Below are 5335 nucleotides of genomic sequence, written 5' to 3'. Positions count from 1 at the left end.
CAAGTTGGAGTGCCAACAAAAGGTTTCATAACTAATTCTCTTTTCACAGATGATGCCTGATATGCCGAGTATTTTCAGAATTTTTTGGAATCACTGGTGGCATAGTGGCACAACGGTAGAGTTGCCGCCTCACAGCGCCAGAGACCTGGGTTCAATCCTGGCAATGGGTTTCTGTCAGTACAAAGTATGTACGTTCTCCCTAAGATGGCATGGGGTTTCTCCGGGTGCTCCAGTTTCTCAAGACGTACGGGCTTGTAGGTTAATTGGCTTCTTTGAATTGTCGCTAGTGTGTAGGACAGAACTAGTGTACAGGTAATCGCAGGTCAGTATAAACGCTGGGCCGAAGAGCCTGTTTCCGCGCTGTATCTCTAAAACTTATTCCAAATAAAAAAGGCTTTTTTCAGCAGCTGAACTTTGTTATTCATTTCAATAGGAAAACTCTATTTGTAGGAGCTAAAATGGGCATGTTCAGTGTGCAAAAATATGAGTCTGCAGAAGCTTGCATTGAACGGATGGATAGATATTAGCAGAAGATGTGCTCCAGTGATTTTTGATGTCAATTCTTAATAACAGGCCACCACCTTTAAATGTGGGATGCATCTGTATCGGAGCTTTATGTATTTGATGTTAATGTAATTCTGAAATGCTATGCTTTCCTGTCACGTTTCTAAAGAGTTCATGGTCTATTTGGTTTATAGGTTCATGTTCATGTGATTTAGTTTAGTTTAGAGATACAGCGCGGAAATAGGCTGCACTGACCAGCAATCCCCGCATACTAACACTATCTTACACACACCAGGGATCATTTACATTTATACCAAGCCAATTGACCTACATTCCTGTACGTCTTTGGAGCGTGGGGGAATCCAAAGATCTCGGAGAAAATCCATGCGGTCACGGGGAGAACGTACAAACTCCGTCCAGACAGCACCAGGAGTCGGGACCGAACCTGGGTCTCCCATGCTGCAAGCACTGTAAGGGAGCAACTCTACCGCTGCACCACCGTGATAGAAGCAGAATTAGGCCAGTCAGCCCATCAAGTCTACTCCACCAGGAAATATTTGTGTTGGAGAAAATGACATATTCTCTAAGAGTGAAAGAAGACGAGTTTAACAGAAAATGGGAAAAATGGAGTAGGTATAGAAATAAAGACATCAACACTGTATAAATTTATTGACAAAAATGTAAGTTATTGGAAAATGTTTTAATAAGAAAATAGTTCTGTATACTGCATCTTTAATTGTAAACTGAATCCCCGGCTGCACTGTTGTACGTTTCACTGCATTGTTGAATGTATCGTTGTTATATTTGTGTTTTATTTGTGTATGCATAAAAGCAATAAAGACTAAAGCGAAAAAAAGTCTACCCCGCCATTCAATCATGTCTGACCTACCTCTCCATCCTAACCCCATTCTCCTCCCCATAACCACTGACACCCATGCTAATCAAGAATCTATCTATCTCTGCCTTAAAAATATCCATGGACTTGGCCTTCACAGCCTCCTGTGGCAGTGAATTCCACAGATTCAACACTTGCAAATGTACAAAGGTGGTCAGCATTCTGAACATTGCAGATGCAGTCTCAGCAACTTCATCCCATTTCCCTGGTGATCAAACTCCGTGGAACTCCGCAAACATCTGCCTCAATAGAAATGCAGTAAATTTGACATCTTTGGGGCCCCTGATTAATAACAGGTGTGGATCTGTCCGTTACAACAACAAAAAAATCTGCTGTCGAGAAGATAAAGTTGTTCCAAAAACCTTAAAAAAAAGTTAATCGGCTGATACTTTACATTGAAAAGATCTCCAATAAATCCAATATCTCTTAATCTTCCTCATCCATAATCTTGGCATCATTTGGCAATGTCATTTCGCAGATGATTTAGTCCCAACTGTTTAATAATTAAGATTTTTTTCACACATAAAGCATTACCAGAGTCAGTGGTGAAGCGATGATGCTTCTAAAGCATATGGGAGTAATCTTTGCTACCACAGATTTTGACATAATATTAGATGCCTGCACGAAACCTAGTGGAGAAGTAACATCCTGGAGCAGTTAGAAACAGGCTGCACCAGAAACCCTTCAATGACTGACACACTTGATGCTTGGGTAAGTCAGTCCTTGAGTAATGGCCATGCCTTAAACAGACCTAGATAGAGTGGACGTGAAAGGATCTTTCCAGTATGTGGAGAGGATTTTTCCACTGGCAGGCGAGTCTAGGACCAGAGACCATAGCATCAGAATAAAAGGACGTACCTTTAGAAAGGTGTCTAGGAGGAATTTCTTTAGTCAAATCTGTGGATTTCATTGCCACAGATGGCTGCAGAGACCAAGTCATTGGGTATTTTTAAGGCGCTGATGGACAAATTCTTAGTAGACAAAAAATGCTGGAGAAACTCAGCGGGTGAGGCAGCATCTATGGAGAGAAGGAATAGGCGACGTTTCGGGTCGAGATCCTTCTACAAATTCTTGATTAGTACGGGTGTCAGGGGTTATAGGTAGAAGGCAGGAGAATGGGGTTGAGAAGGAAAGGGCAGACTTGATGGGTCAAATGACCTAATTCTTGCTCCAATAACTTACACACATGAACATATAATGGAAGAGTCTAAGACCAGAGAGCACAGCCTCAGAATAAAAGGACGTACCTTTAGAATGGAGATGAGGGTGAATTTGTGAAATTCATTGCCGGGACAGCTGTGGAGACCAAGACATTGGGTATTTTTAAAATGGAGATTGTTAAGTTCTTGATTAGTAAGAGCATCAAAGGTTATGGGAGAAGGCAGGAGAATGAGGTAGAGAGGGAAAAATAGATCAGCCATGATCAAATGGTGGAACAGATGCAATGGGCCGAATGGCCTAATGCTGCTCCTATGAGATATGGTCTTATGACAGTCATTTGCTATTAAATCGAGTTAGATGCACCTTCAATCACATGAACGATTGTCGACCAGAACGCCCAGGAACAATGGAAATTACAGAGTTGTCGACACTACCCGTCCATCACAGTTAGTGACCTTCCCACCATTGAAGGGATCTATAAGAGGCGCTGCCTTTAAAATGTCACCAGTATCATGAAAGACACATACCACCCTGGCCATGCTCTTATTTCAATCCTACCATTGGGAAGAAGGTACAGAAGTCTGAAAACTGTGACCAAATTCCTGAAAATTGAAAATAAGTTCCAAAACTATTTCTTCCCAACAAGCAACAATGCTCTTGAACACTGTACATTGACCTCAACAATGAACTTCTATGGAAGGTAGACACAAAATGCTGGAGTAACTCATCGGGTCAGGCAGCGTCTCTAGAGAAAAAGAATAGTTGACATTTCAGTTCGACACACTTCTACCGACCATCCTTCTGTCCAGAGACGCTGCCTGACACACTGAGTTACTCCACCATTTTGTGTCTATCTTCGGTATAAACCAGCATCTGCAGTTCCATTCTGCTCAATCAACTTCTATGGACTTTCTTTGGTTGCACTAAAGATTTGGGGATTTTTTTGCACTAGTGTTGTGCAGTATATTAATATTAGTAAGAGAGATAGTATTTTGCTCTAGTATACTAGTATAGTAATAAGTAAGTAAGTAAGTAAGTAAGTTTATTGGCCAAGTATTCACATACAAGGAATTTGCCTTGGTGCTCCGCCCACAAGTAACAACATGACATACAGTGACAGTTACGAATGACTCAGAAAACAAGAAACATTAACAATAATAAAACATTAATGATAAAACACCATTGATCAAGCATGTGAACCAACAAAATACCAGATCAAAGGGTGGCTAAAATTTTTGGCTGTTGAGTAGAGCAACTACTCGTGGATAAAAACTGTTTTTATGTCTGGCTGCGGCAGCTTTGACAGTCCGGAGTCGCCTTCCAGAGGGAAGTGATTCAAAGAGTTTGTAGCCAGGGTGAGAGGGGTCAGAGATGATCTTGGCCGCTCGCTTGCTGGCCCTTGCCGTGCACAGTTCATCAATGGAGGGCAGGAATTATTAATTTATTGATTTTTTGTTAATTATTTTGTCTGTGTACATTATGTTTACAACCCTCTTAAGCTACTTCGTTAGAATTTCATTGTTTCGTTGTCAGTACATGGAATAATTAGACACTTTTAACCCTTGGCTCTTGAATCTTAAGCAGTGAAATAAATGGCATGAAGATTCTTGTTTTAATATGTCCTATGCTAACTTATTTTTAATCATTAATTAACCATATTTCGTTCTGTGGTCATCTATTTTTTATTAAGAAGTTAATGGTGCCGGTAAACTAGCAAGTTCTGGAAAATGTCATTTAAATGCGCTAAACATTTTAATGTGGCCATTCTGTCATATATCAACAGAGAACATTTTGAATTAAAATTAATGAGAAAATATTTATAGTTTTTGTTCTCATTAAAAAATCTTTCATTTACTGAAACTGTTTAAGAATAGGTAGGCCACTCTCTGCAAGATTCAAGTATGGGTTGGGCAGAGGAAGTAGTGGCATTTAGAGCACAAAATAAAAATGCCATTGGTTAGTGACATTATAAAATGCAGACCAAAATCTAGAGTTTAATTAGTCAATTAAGGAGGAAACTGGGGAACTAAAGGAAACCCCCTACAGGTGCAGAGAGAATATGCAGACTCCACACAGGCAGCATCAGAGTTCGGGGTTGATCATTGTTGCTGTGAGACAGCAGCTCCACTCCCTGCCCTGAAACTATTAATAAATATCAAACAAGCATTTTTCCATCTCCTTGAAGCAGGGCCCAGAGCAAAAATGAAAATAGAAAAGTTCATTAATTATGCCTGCCCTTCATCTTTATTTTGCTACAGGGGAAAATATGGTTTCAGTCTACGTAGAGAGCCAAAGAATAAAAATTGCTCCAGCCATTGGCAGCAGAGTTGACACAGAGTGCGTCACTTTGACAAAGTAGTTTGCCAGCACTGCACTTAGGATCCAATGGGCCTGTGTCGCACACTTACAATGCAATGCTAAGGTCAGAGCTTTACAAAGCACAGCCTGCCTCCCCAGGATCCCAGATGCATCTTACAACATTAACATGCCCCAAGTTCTCTCACGTTCTATTAGGAAGGAGATGAGGAGAAATGTCTTTAGTCAGGGGGTGGTGAATCTGTGGAATTCATTGCCACATATGCCTGAGGAGGCCGTCAGTGGATATTTTTTAAGGCAGAGATAGATAGATTCTTGATTAGCACAGGTGTCAGAGGTTATGGGGAGAAGGCAGGAAAATGGGGTTGGGAGGGAGAGATAGATCAGCCAGGATTGAATGGCGGTGTAGACTTGATGGGCCGAATGGCCTAATTCTGCTCCTATCACATGACCTTATGT

At 41.0% G+C, this 5335-nt stretch overlaps 1 long non-coding RNA gene across 1 annotated transcript; it reads right to left on the bottom strand.

Moving 5' to 3' along the window:
• Positions 1-1253: 1253 nt before the first annotated feature.
• On the bottom strand, positions 1254-5335 carry LOC116991345. Its single transcript, XR_004416764.1, has 3 exons — positions 5324-5335; positions 4121-4126; positions 1254-1362 (listed from the first exon to the last, which is right to left on the bottom strand). It is a non-coding gene; the product is annotated as an uncharacterized LOC116991345 (long non-coding RNA).

The sequence above is a fragment of the Amblyraja radiata genome, chromosome 33, assembly GCF_010909765.2.
Source record: "Amblyraja radiata isolate CabotCenter1 chromosome 33, sAmbRad1.1.pri, whole genome shotgun sequence".
NCBI lineage: Eukaryota > Metazoa > Chordata > Chondrichthyes > Rajiformes > Rajidae > Amblyraja > Amblyraja radiata.
The sequence above is the reverse complement of the archived record's forward strand: the minus strand, read 5'-3'. Positions and strand labels throughout refer to the sequence as shown.